Genomic DNA, 10,840 nt, shown 5'->3' with positions numbered 1-10,840 from the left:
TTAACAAATAAAAATAAACCCGCAAAATCTAAACCTGTTTATTCGGATTTTATATTTTTTATCACATTTATAGGATTCAATGATTTCAACCTTAATGATCTTTTTAAATAAAACATCAAATTAAGGCAATCGTTTTCTTTTCAAAGAATAACTTATACACATGGAAGTTATGAGTGAAATAAAAATATAAAAAATGACACTAAACAAAACTTACTGATACTAACCCATACATATACTCTTTGGAACGTTTTTTCGATATCATCAAATGAAACAAGACAAGATGTTATATGTTTTACTCCGAATATTTCATTTGTACTGAAAGAAAAAATTGGTATTGACATAAAAAATATTTTTCAGTAATGTAAAGTCGTATATTTTATAGTGCACAAAGGAACATGTTACATTATAATCGATAAAATATAAAATACACAACTTTCATCACGGATTTTCCATATTACGTTAACGTTTTCGCAATGAAACCCACTCAGTACTATATCCATACAATATACCTTACGTGACTTTCTAAAATGATTACTTCATGGCAAAAAAATATATGTGCCGGATGCCTAACAATGTGTTTTTTTCTGATTGAAATCAACTTATAATATCGTAATTTTAGCACAAAGCTTTTCATACCCTTAATATTTGTTTTCGCAGCCTTAACCACGGAGAAAATTAACATTTTCGACGTTTACCGTCAGGACTGGTAGCTAAATAAAATTTAATTAATGTACAGGATCCGGGGATGAAAAATATACAGGTTATTTATGCCGACAGAAGGTTGTAAATATCGAAGTTATAAGGCTGCCATCATAGATGACAGAATACAGAGCTGTTTCTTCGGGGTTACAAGCTATAGTGCTACTATTAGGCTATTGGGCTATTGGGCTGTGAGGTTTTTGGGCTGTAGGCTATAAGGGTTGTAGCTATATAAAGCCATGGAGCGAGGGCGTTCTTAAAATGCTTTTGTATAATTTGTGTTGATTCCGCAAACTAATTGGAAAATTTAACGCAATCAGGAGTGAACGCGACAGTTTTATTTACTGCGTCATGCAACTTGGTATACTGACTGGGCATTTTGTGATTTTTATTATACGGCAGGTGTGTCCTATTACGACACGTTATTTTTTGGAGGAATAACAAACAAAATTTGAAATTTTCAAAGCAATTTTACAACCACTTCTTATCTGCATAAAAGGTTGGTAGCTTTACAAAATGTATTAAGGTGTAAGATAATTCAATATTTTCTAAACACAGTTGTTATATTATAATATTAAATGATAACAACGCGTTCACGTAAACATAACACATTTAACAGAAGCAACGCACTGATTTACTTTTTGTTTATTTTTATATTTGAGGATTAAATCACCATAGACCAATAAAACCCTTAACCCCTCTGTGTTAAAACAATTATAATTTTAATATTATGTAGACCTCAGAACAAGTACTCGTATAATAACTAGTGAGGTGTGCATTAGAAAAATACATAATTTGTAACTTGTTTTTACTTCAACTCCACACAGAAGGCCTCAAGGAAAATAATTTCCCTCAGGGCCTTTGTCATGTCTGGGTATGTTGTATGGAGGGTTTTGAGGAGACGAAGGAGTGAACATGGTCTTGAAGATACCCATGTTGTAGGAGGGAGGAAAGACATATGCCGGCAAATCATTCCACAACCGAGCTGTTGTACCTAAAAACGAGTCGTAGACCGGTTTTCATATGGAAAATGTCAACCGTGTGCATATGTTAGGTGCGTGTTTGGCGTGTTTTCCAATTATGCACCGGTGCCGAAGGGATAAAATACGCTAAGTCTACAGAGCATTTTCCATTGTAATACTGGTAGGATAAGAACAGCATACCTACCTGACGCCTGTGCTCTAAAGATTTCAACCCGTTTGTTAAGATAAGGGAATCTATCAAAAGGACCGCCCGTTTTCGCACAGAGTCGACGGTTTTTTGAGGTATTTTAAGACCAGAGGTCGCTGCCAGATTCAATAATGGGGCGCACTTGCGATTTGTAGAGGGTCAGCAGTTGTGTACTATTAAAGTATCTGCGGGCCCTGTACAGTACGCCCAGCTTCTGTGAGGCTGACCCGATGGAACCCCCGTGCCTGAGCTGGTCAATTACATTATTATTTAATGATAAACTAATGTTTATAAGACAAGGTTTTATGCAAAGCATAAAGAATAACAAATAATTAGTCGCCTGAAATATCAATACAAATTGAAAAATTCGGGTTGGAAATAAGTCGACATAGCTCAGTGGTTTAAGAGCACCTGACCGTACATCAGAAGGCACGGGTTCAATTCCCGTTGGCGGCATTTATTTTTATTTGAGAGATATTTTTAATTTGTATTGATAATTCGGGCGACTAATTATTGCTTATAATTATTGGTCAATAAAAGTTACACCAAGCACATTTATAATATACATGTTGGGAAGATAATTTTCGTTGAAGGAGACTAGTTTGTCTTTTCAATCCGGTTTAACTCTTGACAAGCCAAGATGCCAAACAAAACGTCTGCAACCAAGTGAATCTTCCTTCGATCCCATACTTTTTTATGGGCTTTTAAAATAAAGAAATTCCAATTATTCAATCGATTATCAATGGTAACTTATTTATTTGCTTAGAAATACCTAAAATATTAAAATGATATGTCAAGTATTTAAGCAAATAATAATAATATTTGGCTTATTTATATAAGGCCGTTTTCGTGAGAAATCACCTGAAGGGCGCTGTATATAAGGAGAACAGTAATTTTGGGTACTACCTATTCACCAACTTGGCTGCGGGATAGTTAAAAGTTATCAGAAAATATTGACTGTTTTAAAACTAAACAAAAAAAATAACGTTTATTAGATTTACTGTAAATTTTAGTAATGATTTGTATTTTACTCTGTTATTAATATTTTTCAAAAATTGAAATAATTGGCGTTGATTTCAGTAATCATTTTTTAAATATCACAGTTTAGCCGGATTTAAGGTTTTTGTAGAAAATTCGTTATTTTTTAAACTAACAATTTTCTTAGACCTTAGATTTATACAAATCATCAGTATTTTTGAGTGCAGTCATTAAGGAAATAAAAGTGCACATTCAGAAGCAAGTTCCTAGAGACGAAAATAAAAGAAAACTGAGACAAGATAAGCAATATTTGGTTTCATTTTAAATGGAAAAATTTGGGAGTGGATTCTACAGAAAATGCTCGGGAGCATTAGGGCACTAGATGGACTAGGATTACTTGGAGTTACGCAGATTTGGTGGATCCATTGATATGCAAATATAAGATGAGCTCTTAACTACTATTATTATTTTTTATATTGTAACTATAAGGTAAAATTTATAAAACATAGTATAGTACTTGATCATTCAACTCGTTTTATTAAAATGGGATTCAATGTCACGGACTAACATGGATCTTATACGTCGTTTAAATAGTTTGTTTTAAATATCTACCCTTTTACAACAACATAAATAAAATTATGTTGATTTCTTTTTTAAGTATTATGCCGTGTTGCGCTACCACCTTCTTTAGCTAACATTTCGAACAGCATTGCAGTGTTCATCATCATAGCAGATGTGTAATAAATGTGTGCAATACGGCATAATACTAAAAAAAATCACTGTAATACTTTTGGAAGTCAAAATCTAAAATAATACCGAACATAAATAAAAGTACTAAGTAGTATTTTAAAGTTGTTTCGTTTAAAGATAAACTTACGTTTAAAAGACAAGATTTTTATGCAAAGCACAGAGGATAACAAATTATTATAAACAATAATTATTTGCTTGAAGGTATGAAAAAATTCATTACCAATAATTGTTGAAAAAAATACTAGTATTTGTTGAATTATTTTGCGATATAAAATAAGTTGACGTAGTAAAGGGGCTAGTGCACCTGACCGGAAATCGGAAATTCGCGGGTTCGATTCCCGTCGGCGGCATTTATTTTTCTTGGAAGATTTGTTCAATTTGTATAGGTGTTTCGGGCTAACATTTATTTTTTTTATCTTTTAAACATATTTGAGATGTAGTATATTTTATTGTGATCGCACAGAGTCCCAACTCCCAACCGTCTGAAGCCAGTGAAACTATAGCATACACAATTGCAGTATATTGTGAGGCTGAAAGTAGTAGAGAGGGGTAGGAGATTGGGGGAAAAAGTACCTGACTAAGTCATAGCTAAAATTTCAAGCGACGCTTCGATTGTGAATGGGGTCTTTCATCTTAACGATACTTAAAAAATCTACCACTCTTGAACGTGCCGCAAATATAGTTTATTAGTTTTTATTGAATAACTTTTATAATCAAATATGTAAAAAACTCCCAGTTAACGAAAGGATTACTTAGAACAGTAAAGTAGAAGTTCCAGTTTCAAAATACAGTTCAGTTACCTCCAGTGACAAAAAATAATAACTTATCAATCTTAAGTAGCGCCGCTTAGTGATTGAATCACTTCAAGAACGCTTTTTTTGGCTATTGTGTATTAAGATATTTAAAAAAGTGTATTTAATTGATGTTTAAAGTTTTCAATGACAGTTTCTAACCAAAGACAAAATAAAGTACTAGGTAGTGACATCTCACAATTTAATTTCAATGGTTACACCCATCGCTGGTGCTGGGTGTCGATACGGCTAGCTGTCAAGCGAGGGAACTGTCACTTTACCATTTTATCCGCTTCCTGCTTATCTGATGCAAAAAGCGCCATCAAATCCGCTCGACTTCCCGCCGAACCAATGACCCCACCCTCCCCTTCCCTTCTCCTCGTAAAACGGTCGCAGATAACTTTATGCACATTATTAGAATATCTCTGTGGAAAAGTGTCGTAAACCTCTAGAGATTTTAGCAAAGACGAAACAGGAGTCATTCTTAACAACATTTCTGGAAGACCAAGGCACTGTTAGAAAATCATGGTCTGTAAGTGCATGGCATTAATCGAGAAGAATTTAAAATAATAACTTTTTAATAATAAAATTTATGTACAAATGAGAGCTTTTCAAATACGAACAATTAAAACTTGAAGGTATCTACTATGCAACTGTTCACCGCTTGGAGTAATAATATTTCCACAAAGATTCACCGTTAAGAATCGTTTTCAAATACAGTCAAATAAATATCTATGTGAATTGTACACTCATAATTATTATGATTATGATTTATGTGCGCTCATTATGAATTTAAACAATTTTATCATCCATGAGATCGTCACTTGTAATTGTATATATACATGTAAGGTAAGTAATTTTTTTTCTAATTTATGAAAACAGCTAAACGCTTTCGGGGTACAAATACCATAATACTAGTCTATAATTGTGAATAATGGATTAATAAGCGTGCAGAAGATTGAACTCACGACGTCTGCGTACGAATCCAACGTCTTCGACCATTAGTCACTTGGTCACAGACCGGTAAAAAGTATTAATATCTATTATTAGTTTAATGTCACTAGTTATTTATTAATTTATGTATTTATTCACGGCTCGGAGGCTTTTAAATGTATACATTGTTATTGTAAGGTTGTTTACAAGTAGAATAATAAGTTGTTTTTTTCGAAAGAAGCAAATACTTTGGGGTGTGTGTGACACGATATATTAAATGAAAAAACACACTTTTTAGTACACCACTTTTTTATTGAATTAATAACTGACAGACATCCAGGTTTCGCTTATCTCAAGTTTCAGCAGTGCTTTTATATTAGTTAATTTAATATACAATAATAAGTGTATAGTACATAACATAATAAGTTGAGTGTGAAGGTTATTATGAATTGTACATAGTAACATGAGTGCAAAATAAATACTTAAGGTACTATGAAAGTAATCACACAAAATTTTGCTGATATTAATACAAATATACATGCAAGGTTTGTTGTAAAGCATGCTAGTATTTAACAAACATTTATTGCGCCAGATTGGGTGTTTTACAGAACCTAGCTAAATTAAAACAGCAATAAAAGGTGAACGTAAATAAGTATGAAAGATATAATGACCTATCGAAGGTTGTATTTTGAAGTTTGATAAGTAAATTATAGTAATAAAATAACTTAGTTAAAGTAAATTTTTGTATTGTAATTATAATTTTTCTTCTCCATGAATCAAGTAAGACAACATCGAAAATCGTGTCAATTCTTGGTTATAATAATATTAAACTATCGATTAATAACGTGATTTTGCAAGTTACCTAAATCATTCTTTGGAATCTTAATTATTGGGTTCTCAACAATCCTTGGATAGTAAAAAGGGTACAGGGTGTGGTGTATTTGTTTCAAATATTTGTGCTCACTGCCACATCTAAAAATTAAAAATGAAAAAAAAATAAGTTAACACGATTTGGGTCGGTTGAGTTCAGAATAAGGGCGAGATCACTAGCGCCCTCCCCTACCCCTAATAGACGGCCCGCCAATATAAAACGCCGAATGCCCGTTTAAAAGGTATAAAATGTTAAGCAGTAACAGCAAGGGTAGTAAAAACGTGTCGGAAATGCGAGAAAAAATCGACTTTATTAGATCTGGCCGACAACAAGCAAAAAGCGAGATGTAATAAAACCGGGGCGCTAATAAAGGAGTTATGATGGTTCTCTAATGCTCCCTGCTTAGTTCAACTGGATGAAAAAATCTTCAAAGTACCTACTCTTTAGCGTTTGTTAATTTTATCGCCTCACTAAAAAGTTGACGAATGTTTTTGACGGTGTAATAATTATCTTTCCCGGTGATTGAGTTTTTTCTCATTTAGTTAAACCCGATAAAGCGTGTTGAATTTTGCTAAAAACACTTTAGACTTGCTTTTATTTAAAACCTTTTTTACAATAGATGTAAATTGTTATTTATTAAATAAACAATAAATTTAAAAAAAACAGGTTTATTAAATAAATAAATAAAATATCTGGTTGAATTAGACAGATTTCTTAACAAATTAATTGCCACCCTGCCATCGTCACCACTATAAAATTCCATGTACCGACTAGGAGCACAAAACAAAATAATGTCAATCTGCATAACATACACGAAAATCGTTCAGATGCTCCATAATCAGGAGGATACGTGATCTAGGAAACAAGTTTGGAAAAACAATTGATATATTTAATGGCACCATTTATAGAATTAATTTTAATGTATACCAGCACTTCGTTGACTACTACATCACGTCTTATATGTAGTATTGTTGAAGTTCATATTTTATTTTATGTTACTGAAACACGTTTAACTAATATTATTTAATATTAAGATCGTTTTTAAATAATTATGTTCATTAAATTCTCACTATACTCGTAATTTCAGTTTTATGTTCGTGTATTTATAAATCTCTTTTGTACCTACTTTGTAATAGATTACATCTATATACTGTTTTTATTTCTTATATAATGCTTTTATGCAAAAGATTAAAATTATTAATTTATAAAAATTTTTTTTAAGCACATAAAAAAATGTTTAAAAGCTTATTATCCTTATTATTCTACTCTCCATAAATTGGTAAAAATAAGTTTTAATTAGCTTTGACCCCAAAACATATAAATATTTGAATTTGAAGTATATTAGATAGCGCAATAAATAAACTGCCAGCAAGCCATAGGATACTAAGGTAAATAAAGGATTTTTTAAAAATTGTGCGAGGACCCAGTAACCTAGGTAAACAACAATATTTGACATTTATTTGAAAAAAATAATTATAGGTATATTTTTATTTTTGTGTTTGTCCTGGAATATAATATATTATAGTTTTTTTTATGTTTAAAGGTAGTTTAATTGGAAATTATAGATTTGTCATGATGAAAAATAGTTTAATTAGAATATGTAAATTGGGCATATTGAAAATTATTTGTTGATAAATAATATTACTAGGTAACGATAGTTGCTTGGTTACTGGGATGTAGCAGTAACGATACAATCATCTCAAAGTCGTTTTGCAAAATGACAACAATATCATTTGCAACCAAAGTAGATTAACAGGGGATTATTATGTCATCTGTACAGATGAACATGTATATTCCTCAAAACCTCAAAAACCAAAAGCAGGTATTCCTAGACAGCGTATGAAATGGACGAACGATGTCAATATCATTTGTGGAAAAGTGTGTGGAAGGGTTTAGTTTTTTATTATTTTTTTTAATTTAATAATTAAACAGTTTACAATGTATAATAATATTTGCTAACAATAATGATATAAAAAATTAGTTTCCACATTTTTTTTTTGAATTTTTAGATGTTACTCTTTTATGGAAGCAGACGCTTGTGTTCAAAAGAGATGCTGAGTATCGAGATGAACATTATTTATGTAAGTATTCTTATTAATAATTTAAGGAGTTAAGAAAATTAAAAATATAAATGTACATCAACAATGTACAATTCAACGATTTATAACGTTACGTTATTTAATTTAAGAATTTCGATATTTTGATTTTTTTACATTGAAATGTTCTTTGATCGCTTTGATTAGGGTTTTGTCGTCTTCGAATTTTCTGATATTATCAGGTAGGTTATTAAAGTATTTTTTGCCTAGAAATGTGTAATGATGTTGTGCAAATGAGGTGTTACATTTTTGTATTGGAAATATATGTTTTTGACGAGTACGTCTTTTAGTTGAAAAACTGTGATTTTGTTTTTCTTTTATTATTTGAATTATTGTGTTTTTTCGGATAAGATCATTAAATTTTAGTACTTTAAATTCTTCAAATATAAGTTGAGTTGGTTAATCTCTCGGTTTTTTCAATATTATTTTAACAATCAGACGTTGTACAATTTCAATAGGTAGGAGATTAGTTTTGTATGCGGATCCCCAACTGGTTACACCGTATTGGATATTCGATTGTACTAATGCGTAGTAGACTGAAGTTAAATTTTCCAATGATAGAAAGTTACGCAGTTTCAGAAAAATAAAAAAATTAATTTCCTTATTTAGTTAATGGTAAGGTTGATTTGATCTTTCCAGTTTAGGTTTTTGTCAATTATTATTCCTAAGTATTTAATTTTATTTGTAATTTGTAGTGTAGAACAATTTATTGTACAGTGATTTGTATTATGTTCTTTAAAGTTGTCGTGTATAATTATGTCAAAATTTTGTGGAATATCGTTTGATTTTATTGCGAATGGCAATACATGGTTTTTTCGCTATTAAGGGATAGTAGGTTTATGTCAAACCAGTATTTGAGTAGATTTATGTCTTCTGTTGCTTTTTGTTTTACTCCTTCCCATGTATTATCACTTTCAATGAGTACTATATCGTCCGCGTATGAGAAAATACTACCTAGAATTGACTGTGAGGATATCCCGTTTACATATAAGATAAATAGTAATGGACCCAGTACCGTTCCTTGTGGGATTCCATATTCAGACTTCTCTTCATCGCTGTATATATTGTTTATTTTGATACACTGTGGGCGATTCTTTAAGTAGCTTTTTACCCAATTTGCAACATTCTCCTTAATGTTCAGATTGTCTAATTTTTTCATAAGTTTTGAGTGAGATATGCTGTCAAATGTTTTTCTTAGGTCTATGAAAATGCCTTAACATTTTTTACTCTTATCTAGGTTTTCGTATATGCGTGAAGTAACGTTTGCAATTACATCTTGTGTGCTGCGCGCTTTTCGAAATCCATATTGGTAATTGTGAAGTATTTTGTTGTTTTCAATAAATTCCATGAGTTGAGAATTTAAAAATTTTTCGAATATTTTTCCAATATTAGAGATTAGAGAAATTGATCGATAGTTGATAACATGAAGGGTGTTTCCACTTTTAAATATAGGCGAGATAATTGTTTTCTTATAATTTGATGGAAATATTCCTTTTTTAAGGCTCAGATTAATCAGGTGAGTTAATGGTTTTATCACATAGTTTTTAATAGATTTTAGAATTTGAATCGTTATATTATGATATCCTGGCGACAAACCTCCGTTCATATTTTCAATTATTTTTAAAATATCTACTTCACTAGTCGTTTTAAATCGGGACAGTGGGTTTATATTTTGTATATCTTCAATAATTGGTTTTGTAGTTGATCTTTTTGTCACGTTAATTTTTTTGGCGAGGTTTTGCCTTCTATTATTCTACTGGTTAGATTATTGATTCTACTGGTTAGATTATTCTACTGGTACTTCTAAAACCGATAAGCAATATGTTAAAAAAGTGGTTTAAAAGAAATTATTTTGTCTTTATATTATTTAATGCTCTTTTAGAATACGTTAACTGTATTTTTTAATCTTATGGAGCTCTATCCTATCATAGATTGACTATTTCTTTTGCCGGCAGACTGCAGTCCAGTACTGCATTCGTACTATTCCTATAAGATTTGAAGCCGTGAAATGCGAAGTCTTCCCATACTACGTCTTCCATGAGTCTGAGAGAGAAGAGTTGGTTACAGTTATATTTTTATTACCCCTCATGATGTGGCCAGTATATATAAGTTGAGTTCTCTTTTTTACGATAAAGTACAACTATTTCACAAAAAATGAAAACAAAAAACTTTAATTTACACAATTAATTGAGCTTTTTTATTGTAGGTACAACACCTCATTCATTTTTTATCCTTTTAAAGGTTGAGGATGACATAATGTCATTGGTCCGAACAGTTCTGACTCTGAACTTGAACTCTTACGGAAAAAAATATGAAATACAACCCGTATCAAACGATATTAATGCTGAGATGATGCTATACAAATCTATCTGTCGTTAAAATACTATTCAAAACTAATAACGGTGAAGGATTTCATTTCCTATCAAACCTTTGAATTTTTAACCTCATAAACTATCCTTCTCTAACGTATTGTCCCGCGTATTTTTACTTCCCCTTACGGATAAGGGGGATATATGGCAAGAAAAGGGGGAGGGTTGTGAGGTGGAGGGGAT

The 10,840-nt window shown here is 31.3% G+C and overlaps 1 non-coding gene across 1 annotated transcript; it reads left to right on the top strand.

The window, feature by feature from the left end:
• The first annotated feature begins 2,251 nt into the window (after nt 1-2,251).
• TRNAY-GUA (transfer RNA tyrosine (anticodon GUA)) lies at nt 2,252-2,325 on the top strand. Its single transcript has one exon. It is a non-coding gene; the product is annotated as a tRNA-Tyr (tRNA).
• Nucleotides 2,326-10,840: the final 8,515 nt, after the last annotated feature.

This window comes from Hesperophylax consimilis, chromosome 13, assembly GCF_061612785.1.
Source record: "Hesperophylax consimilis isolate HC1 chromosome 13, BYU_Hcon_1.0, whole genome shotgun sequence".
Lineage (NCBI taxonomy): Eukaryota > Metazoa > Arthropoda > Insecta > Trichoptera > Limnephilidae > Hesperophylax > Hesperophylax consimilis.
The sequence above is the reverse complement of the archived record's forward strand: the minus strand, read 5'-3'. Positions and strand labels throughout refer to the sequence as shown.